Source organism: Hipposideros armiger, unplaced genomic scaffold, assembly GCF_001890085.2.
Source record: "Hipposideros armiger isolate ML-2016 unplaced genomic scaffold, ASM189008v1 scaffold_6, whole genome shotgun sequence".
NCBI classification, from domain to species: Eukaryota; Metazoa; Chordata; class Mammalia; order Chiroptera; family Hipposideridae; genus Hipposideros; species Hipposideros armiger.
In genome coordinates, this window is record NW_017731356.1 from 5542875 (window position 1) to 5552951 (window position 10077).

The 10077-nt window shown below is 49.5% G+C and overlaps 1 protein-coding gene across 2 annotated transcripts in view; it reads right to left on the reverse strand.

The window, feature by feature from the left end:
- The window catches only part of KIAA0040 (KIAA0040 ortholog), a 31537-nt gene that overhangs the window by 4584 nt on the left and 16876 nt on the right, over positions 1–10077 (reverse strand). The window lies entirely within an intron of this gene.

The window sequence follows — 10077 nt, forward strand, 5'->3', positions numbered from 1 at the left end:
GACATTGGCCAGGACCCAAAGGTCAGAGTCATTGATGTTCAGGCTGGAGACCTTGGTCATCCCGACCAACCCTGTCACTTAAAGATGAAGGATCTGAGGCCCAGAGGGGGGAGGTGACATGTCTGAGGACACAGAGCTGTGAGAACACCCAGATCTCCGGACAGTGGGTCCAGCATGCTTAAAGCTGCCGGGCCAGCAGAAGAATAGGATGACAGCATTACTTTACGCTTGTATTTCACTTGATACTTTCCCAACCACCATCATGTTTTAAGTGAGCATCAGGATGGCGCCCTATCAATAAGGGAAGCACTGGGGGACTTGAGCCCAGAATCATTCTGTTTTATTCTGTTGCTGTGCACTGGAGCATAGATGTACGGCCCCACCTGGGCGGTGTGTTACAGTGGTACCCCAGGGGTTGTTCTCAGGGTCTGTTTCCTTGGAAACCTACTCTATGAAGTGTCCTAGGTACCCGTGGCTCATGTGTCCATCAAAGCCCCACCTGACCTCAGTCCTGGTCTGCTGGCAGGCGGCTGCACACCCTCATGGTATAACCTATGCAAATGAACATGTTGGCACCTGCTACTGTGCCATTTGGCCTATGGGAGAGAAGTGACACTGTAAGGTGGCACTTATTACATGCCAGGCACTGTTATAGGAACTTTACACGTACTAACTCATTTAGCCTTCATTACAAGCTTACCAAGTAGGTACAGTATTCTCCTGCCCTACAGCTGAAGGGATGGGGGCATGGGTTATACAGTGATTGGAGGAGCTGGCCCTGCTGATCCTGGGGAGCTCGGCTCCAGGTGCCCCAGGGGGGAGCCCTTCACAGGTGTTGCTCTGCACCTCCTCTTTCTTTGTGTGGAATTAACCCATTTTTGGCAAGTAACCCGGGAGTTACAGAATCTTACGATACTCGGCTATTCCCCAGGTTGACTTAAACATTTATCCTGGTCTGTTGTAGAAAAAGATGGCAAAGAGATTGATTGATTTCCTGTTGTTCGATATGTCTCAAACGCATGAAGAGACATACAACAAAAATCCGGTCTAGCCCAAGTGAAGGTCTACAGAAAGCCTATGGCTGCCCGAACTTCAACAGGAAACAAAGAAAGTATTCTGAGAAGTGACACCCCCTCGTCAGAGGCCCCGCGCGAGCCCCGCTGAGGGCCTGGGAACCCCACGCCATGGGCCTGCCCACACGCCACTACACAGGCTCTTTATAGAGCAAATCCAGCCTTGGTATCCGGGAGCCCCTTGGCGGGCTGCTTGTTGCCTTTCTCCTCCTCACACCACGAATCTGTATTTCCTTCTCCCTTTGCTATGACCTTTGCTTTGACCTCAGCCTTGGATGGCCCAGGAGTTTTCAGCCCACCTAGAAGGAGTTTTCTGCTCTGTGGTGGGGAGACTTTGGGTGCTTTTCTCTATTTGGTCCACACATAAGCTTTTTTGGGACCAAATGCTCTTTGCACAGCGTTTCCATGATTCGAATCAGACAATAGCAACACCACATTTGCTGACAAAGAATTCTGTGCAAGTGCAGTGGGGAGCATACAGTCATCAGGGACCCACTTTTGGGGTCAGCCAGGAAGACAGAGGAAGGATGCTGAGCCCTTGGAGAAGGGGGAGCACTGAGGGGGACCTTGAAAGAGTCCTTTCAGGACCTTGAGCAGGATCTGGACAGAGAAACATGGGTCAAAAGGTTGTTCAAAGATTCCAGGCAGAGAAACTTCCAGAACCTGGGTAGGAGAATAGGGGGCCTTCTGGTGAGCCTGCAGCTCAGGGCAGGAGGATGTTGTGATCAGAGCTCCCCTTCAGGAAAAGATAACAGGATCTGAAAAGCTCTGGACAATGCTTTAAGAGAGTTTTTCAAGCATTTAACAAGCATTTATTGAGCACCTAATATATGTCCCACGCTGCGTGGGTGTTGAGGATTCAGCAATAAAAGACAAAAATATGGCGTCTGATGCCATGGAGCCTTGTGCATTCCAGGGAGCTGTGATTATTGAGGGATTCTGTCATAAAAGTAAAAGACAGTAAGCGGATCCCAACTAAGTTGCTTAGCTGGCTGAAATAGAAGCATGCATTTGAGTTATGTTTATCTCAATGTCCCAGGCGCTTCTACCCCTCCCAACCTTTGTCTCAAACGCATACATCCCATGGCACCCAAAATAGCCTTTGAATAAATAGATTTCTTTTCAAGCTAAAGCTAAGTCAATAATTCACCCCTGGATTCCTAAAGGAACTTTTTTGAGTCTGCTCTCCATACAGCCGAAGCAAGTATTCATTAGCATTTGGGAACCCAGTCTGGGGAATATTCGATTAAAAGGTATTCTTTATATTTTTAAATCTAAGAACGCTCTCCTAGATGCCCCGGGTTACTTGCTGAGCTCTGCTAATCTATAGTGTTTCATTAGTATTTATGAGCCTCACGTTATTAGCATTTCCAGGAAACAATCAAATATCTCCTTGGCGGTTATAAATTGAAAGTTAGGGCTTCCATAGAGGATTTTGCAAAAGGAGCCACAGCGTGGGCCTTTGACATTCACTCGGGGAAAATTCACCCATCCTTGTGTTGGCTCTTAGTATCTGCTGATGCTGTTTGAAAGATAATTAATCTATTCTTGTAGAACCAACAGTAGGTGCCAGCCAACCATGATTGCTTGATTGTGGTTGTGGGGGTGAGGAGAAAGATGAGGGGAAAGGGAGCTTTCAGTATCCTTGAAACCCCAAATTATTTATCTCTAGATCCTCGTTAGTATCGAGCTGAGGAGAGAGTCATTCATTCATTATTTCTTCCAACAAACTTCTATCTGCCTGTGTGTGAGGGGTTGATAGAGAGCCAGAAGACCTAAATTGGAGCCCTGGGTCAACCCACATGACCTTGGCGAGTTACAGAACCTCAGCTACAAAATGAAGCTAATAAGCTTCTCTTGTAATGATGTTGTGAGGATTATAAGAGCTCAATATATTTAGCGTGTTTTGTAAACTGTTAAATGCTATAAAACATAATCCATAAAATAGTGGGTTATCTCCAGATAGCAGTGGACTATTCTCGCCTTGGGCTTTTCTTCCCCATCTCTTACCTCCAGGCATAATCCTCACTGTCAAAGAACCGGGGGCCCCCACCCCATCCCAAAGAAAAGGGTTTTGCAGGTAACCTCCCTGTGGCTCGTCCCCAGGTCTGTAGCTGTCATGCTAGACTCTGGCATCCAGCAACAGGAAGGAGAAAGGTCACTTGGGGAACTTCTGGTCGTGTCTGGAGGACTGTCTAGCTCATAAAGTGAGGCCCAGGGAGAGCGCCTAGCCTTCTGCAGGCCCCAGCCTCCCTTCCAGGCATTGGAACCCCTGCCAGCGTACAGGGAGGGGTCCTTCCGCAGGGAGGTCAGGTCCACCCCTGAGAACCAAGAGCTGCTCCAGACCTGTGTCCAGGGCTGGTGCTCGGAACGGTATTCCTTCCAGAGCGCCCCAAGCAGGGGCTGGGGCCAGGGCGTTCTGCTCTGTACCGGCCTCTCACTCTTCCTGCTTATTAGGTGATGTAATGTATGTAAGCTGTAGACTAGTGTCTGTCGGATAGTGAATGCTTCCTAGAAACGTTCCTGATAAAGATCATGATGGCACCCAATTAAAATTCCTGAAACCAACTCCAGGGTGACCAGTGGTCCAAATCTTTGTCCCTCTTGTGAGGGGTGGAGTGAGGCCGGAGATCCAGGTCTCTCTCAGAACCTTAGAAGGCTCCTCTGCTGTAGCTGCAGACTCCTGGGTATGTGTGAGGCCAACTCATAATTGAAAGCTGGGGACAAAGACTTCCTCTTGGGCCTTAAATGCTTCCTCGGAGTCTTCTTTTTTTGTGTTGTGGTTATTGCTGTACTTGTGTATCTCCTCACCCAGGGATCTCAGGTGACAGCAGGATGGATGGACCTCTGGCCAGGCTAGCTGCCTAAGAGTCACCAAGGGGGTTAAAGAGGTAGGTTCCTGGGCCGCCCTCCTGGAGACCCTGCTTCAGTAGGTCGGGAGTGGGCCCAGGAATTTATGTTTGTAGCAAACAGCCCAAGTGTTCCTGGACCATTGCCGGGTTCAGGAACTGCTGTATAAGCGAGTTGACCAATGATGCTTTGCTATGAGCTGGGGTGCCTTGCTGAGTGAGGGATGGATCTTGGCTGAGGGCGGATGGCAAACAGGTTTTTCTTTGTACATGGTGGTGCCATCGGCTGCCTTGGGGAGCCTCCTAGGGCATCACTTCTGGCTCTTGTGTAATCAGGGCATCTGGGCCACGACTACCTTCCTGGGAGTCACAGTTCAACCCAATAAACATTCACTGTGCACCCACTCCATCCCTGGTCCTGTGCATTCAGACTCTGAGCACCAGGAGAAGAGACAGCTAGCAGAAGTACAGGGTGGTGCGTCCGGTGGTCAAGTTCTGTGTCAAGGGACAGGGGAGCAGTGCAGCAGCAGGAGAGGGTTAAGGGAGCGTGATTAGAAGGAAACGCCATCAGGACGGGGTCTGCTCTGTCATTTGGTCAGTGACTATTTATGGGGCACGTACTGTGTGCTGGGAACTGTGTTGAGTTCTGGGTCCAGGAACACACAGACCAGTTCCCTGTCCTCTTAGTGCTCAGAGTCTAGTGTGGGAAGCAAACACTCATCAAAGAACCCCACAGACACGTGGGACAGTATAATCATGGTAAGTACCCAAAGGAGAAGCCAGTGATGCCATGACAGTGAGTGGCACCCCTGGGGACGTCAGGGCAGGCTCTCAGTGGGGGTGACTTCACTAAGATCTGAGTTACAAAACCAGCAAACACTTGTCAGGGTGTCTGAAAAGCCTTGACATAGAATAAATGTACGCGTACGTAGCGCATTTTCAAGTAATAGGCTTGATAGATTTTTCTTCAACCCTCAGATACCTTTTCAGGTGAAGTGCCTCTAAATTGAAAGCAATGCATTCAGTTGTTACTGCACTATAAAGTGCCCCCCAAAGGTCTGGAAACCCAGGGAAATGATGCATTTCCTGTGCTTTTCTCTAGAAGAGCAACTGGACCCATTGCTTCTCTGAAGAACCTGAAAGGATCGTGTGGCTGAACCCAGCAGCAGCAAGTGGGGGTGACAGTGTGGTGACACGAAGCCCGCAAGGTAGGTGGCCCCTCACCTGCAGGGCCTCTGAGTCACGTCCATGTCTGGTGTGCGCTGTAAGAGCCGTGGGGTTTTAAGCAAGGAGGGGACATAATCTGTATTTCCTGAAGAACACTGTCACTGAGGTGACAGATAACAGGTGGCCAAGGGCAGGAGTGAGAGGAGACGGTTACAGGTGTCAGGGAAGATGGCAGCTGGGACAGGGCGAGGCTGGTGGTGGAGGGCGGGACACGTGCCTGCCTTGGGTGTTCTCCAGCACATAGGGTGGGGGAGGGACACGAGCAGATGTCCCTGGGCTGTGCTCTGCGCTCCACCTTCTAGCCCTAGTCTCCTCAGGCCATCGAGTCGGCCATGCTTTATTTTCTCTAAAATAGGGACCCCTTCAACCTCCACCTGACTCGCCGCCATCTCTCCTGGGGCCATTAAAATCTCTTATTCAGCCCTGGGTGTGTCCAGCTGCCTGCCCAAATCTTGCCCCAGCTCTCCATGTCCAACAAAACGCCTATGGTCACGATAACATCACACGCTTCAGAAGCGAGGCTCTGGCAGCGAGGACACGAGGAACCCCAGTCAGTCACTAACTCTGCCGCCCCGTTATGTGTTTTCCTGACAGTTTTCACCTTGCTCACCTGACATGCTCAGATGCCCTCTAACAGATAGATGGAAGCACTGTTTTGTACAAAAATTGTCACATCACAGCATGTAATCGGCTTGTAGATTATTAAGTTTCTGACTGAAATCTGGCTCTAGGCATGATGAGATAGGAATCTGTAGTTTCCCCAGTTTAATTAATTGCTTCAAGTAACTAGTCCAAATGCACAGTGAGAGCCTCTTTTTTCCCCCTCCGCAGGGTATGCCTATATGGTATATAACTAGATATTGAGTGTTTGGAGCAAATAGATAGCATTTTCCCTCAGAATCAATGTTATAATGATGGTTGCCATTTTGAACAAAACCATAAACAGGACATCAATACAGAAATGATTAAAGCGCCATGATTATTAAAAGTAATAAAATGATGCTTTATCATGTAGACATTCTGAGCTGCGACAGTGCAGACATGGGGGCATGTGGTCGGGTTCCCCACTTTGTTGATAAGGAACCTGGGACCACAAGAGACTCTGACTTGCTGGGCACACAGTTGGCGATTGGTGGGGTCAGAGCCAGAGTCAATGTCTCACGACACCTGGTACCTCCTCTGGCCAGGTCTCCCCTACGAAAGTCCTTGAAAATAAGCATGGGGCAGCGCTTGGCAAGACGCCCACATCTTAGCCCTGGGCACAGCTGGACTGTACTTCTCAGCCCCTTCTCATCTCTGTGGGGCCGTGTGACTGAGCTGGGGCCTGGATCCTGAGACCTCCCCCGAGGTCCTCATGTTCTCTCTCTGCTGTCACGCTGGCTGGCAGAGGACCCCGGGGAGGACTCCCAGGCCCCTGGGGAGGTGGAAGGTGTTCCTGAACGAGTGTGTGGAGCACAGCACCCCTGCGACCACAGTCAACAGTGGAGTGAGTGAGAAATAAACCTTTGCTGGGTGAAGCCACTGAGATTCAAGGGGTTCTTTGCAAGTAGAGAAGTGACCAAAAGCTAGTGTTGGTGGTGATGACAATGATGAGATGAGTTCATTAACTTTCCTATAGCGCAGCTTTTGACCTAAGGGGGGGTGGGGTTTAGCCAAGTGCTTCAGAGTGCTGGTTTTGGGGCCAAATATCCTGGGTTCGAATTCGGACTCTGCTCTTGACCGACTGTATCACCTCGGATGGGTTGCTTAACCTCTCTCTCTGGGGCTCAGTTTTCTCATTTGTAAAATGGAACTGATAATAGTAGGCTGTTGTGAAATGTGAGTCAGTGGAGGTGGCTCCTCTCAGAGCCAAGCCTGGTGCTAACTATGTGCCATTATTATTTGGCTCCAAACAAATAGTCCGGCCAAAGGGAACATGCATCCACTCCTGAGCGAAGGATGATTTTGTTTGCCTTTTAGAATTTGGGATGGTTCTAGAGTCGTGACTGTGATTATATAGGTCTCCCTTAAATTAAGGCATTTGTTTCCCTCTCCTCTCTAGTTCTCCCATAGTAAGGAGACTCTTCCTAAATTATTCCATCCATTTTCAAAGCAAGCATTTCAGAATTGAAATACATACAGACATCACTCAGAGACAGCATGGCGAGGGGATGTCTCGTCTCCCGCTCTTCAGGGATCTCACGTTGTTGGGCACAGTTGGACATGAGCTTCCTTCCTCACCCAGCGGTCCCTTTGTCTTTGTGCAGTGCATTTAATGAGCTCCTAGGACATGTCCGCTCCTGTCCTAGGCCTGTGGATATCGTCACGAATGACACAGCGTGCCAAGGCTGCCCACTTTCCACAGGGCGAAGATAGATAATAAACAAGTACACAAATAAATAAACCAGGATGTGTTGTTAGGGCTAGGATGGAAATATTTGGTGTGAGCTCTGAGGAGGGGACTTTGAACTGAGGTCGACAAAGATCCCGTTGTGCCCAGAGCTCAGGGAAGGGCCTTCCAGGGGCAGGAACAGCAGGACAAAGGCCCTGAAGCAGGAAGGGGCTTCCCAAACCCTAGGAGCAAGGAGGCCCCTGCAGCTGGAGCCCATTAGCCCTGAAGGTGACACAGGCTCCAAGTCAGGCACTCTGCTGGTGGGATGCAGGGCCGAAGCTGGAGAAGGAAGAAAGGGTCCTCAGAGTCCGGCGGCCCCCACTTCATCCCCGTTGTTATTGCATCTGTCGGAGCCTCAAACTGGTTTCTGGATTTTTTCCTTCTAGTCCATCTTTCTAAAATCCGCATATGTTTTCACAGCCCCTGCTTAGCCACCCTTTGGTTCTTCTTGCTTATGTGATGATCACACCGCTTAGCAAGGAAGACAAATCCCTTGTGACCTGGTCCCTTCTATCATCGCAGCCCCATCTCCCACCACCACCCGTATGGCCCCATTTCCCTTACGTTCTCCCAGCATGCTGTTCTCTCCCGTTGTCATACTTCGCACACGCTGTTCCAGCTGCCTGGAATGTCTTCACACCTTCTTCCCTCGTCCCATTCACGGAGAACTTCTTACCCTTCAGGCCTCCTAGGAGGTCCTCTGTCCCCAAACCTCCCCGAATAGGTTTCTTTCTCTTCTGAGCTCTCACAGAGTCAATAACCTATCATGGCCTTTATCTTATTGTATTATAATTATTTACTTTCTTTGAAAAACTAAAAGAACACAGAAAAGTACGAAGGGTCATATGTATATAAAACTTGGGGACTTGATTCTCTCATATTGGTGCCAGGTCCTAAACAGCAGTGATCTCGCTCATCTGTGTGACCTGACAACCTCGCTCTGTGCCTCTCATATAATAGGTGCTAATAAATATTTGAAGGAATGAATTCTTTGAATGCTTGGTTGGGCTGACTGTGTGTCCTTGGTTCCCCCATTTATATGTCGGAGTCCTAACCCACAGTACCTCAGCATGTGACCTTATTACAGATGTAATTAGTAAAGATAGGTCACACTGGAGTAAAGTGGGCCCATAATCTAATATGAATGGTGTCCTTATGAGAAGGGGAAGTTTGGACATAGAGATAGACACGCATAGAGGGAAGACCATGCGACGAGACATTTAGAGAAGAGATGGCTACTTACAAGCCAAGGAGAGAGGCCTGAGACAGACCCTTCCCTCGCAGCCTGCAGACGGAACCAGCCCTACCAGTATTTGAAACCAGAGCCGTGAGATAATACATTTCTGCTGTTTATGCCACACACTTTGTGGAATTTTGTTACGGCAGCCCCAGGAAACTCATACCCTTTTTGCTTCACCCCCACCTCCACTCCAATCAGCTGGTCCCATCGGCTCTATCTCCAAAATATATCCCAAATCTATCCACTTCTCATGGCTTGGTCACCATCACCTCTCACCTGGATTACTGTGACAGCTTCCTAACCAGTCTCAGGTTCTCCTCTTCCCTATCTCTAGCCTGTTCTCCTCCTATGAGCCTGAGCATGTCACCCACCCCGACGCACCTCCATGCACCACCACTCTCCCGTGGCTTCCCAACACCTGTACAGTGAAATCTAAACTCCGTGCTGTACCCTACAAATGCCGCCATCATATGGCCCTGCCTCCTTCTCCAATCTCATTTCTTACCCCCCCCACGCCCCCGTGCCCTGGACACACCCACGTGAGGGCTGTCCGCCCCCTCAGGACCTTTGTTGTCCCTTTAGTACATGTGCTCTCAGATCTTGGCATTACTTCCTAACACTCAGAGCTCAGCTCAAACGCATTTCTGCTAAATGTAACCTCAACTGTTACCCCATCAAGAGGGCTTTCTTAACCAAGTAACTGAAAAAAGCCCAGCCCCCAGTCAACCTCCACCACGTCGTCCTGCCTCACAGCCCTTGTAGGACTTCCCACCCCGAAGCTTGTCACTCACGCAGGGTGCTCCTGTCACTTTAGTTTACACATTTATTGACTCTCTTCCCGAACTAGAAAATGAGCTCAGTGAGAACAGGGCCACTGCTTTTCTCATTCTGTTCGGATGCCCAGAGTCTGAATGAATGAATGAATGAATGAATGAAGTCATGAAGTCATGCCAGTTAACCCAAAGGTCTGTAAGAAAAGAGACCTTGAAAAAAAAGAAAACAAGGTAATCAGTCTACCGGAGTCATTGGGGGGAGAGCAGGGGCAGCGAAGGGCATAGAACAGCGAGCAGCAGTCCCCTCGTGGTCAGCCTTGCGTGACAATTACCCACCATGTAGCCCACGGGCCAGCCAGATCCCCCAGCCAAGCAACTCTTTTCAGGAGGAAATAATGGTCAAGAAAATCCCATCTCACTGAAAGCAGTGTGTGTGTGTGTGGAGGGGTGTGCTTTATCAGCTCCTAAATACTTACCCACCTTCTTTTTGCTCAGTCACAAAGGCCTCATTGTAGCTGGGACTTTCTGATAACAAGGGATCCTT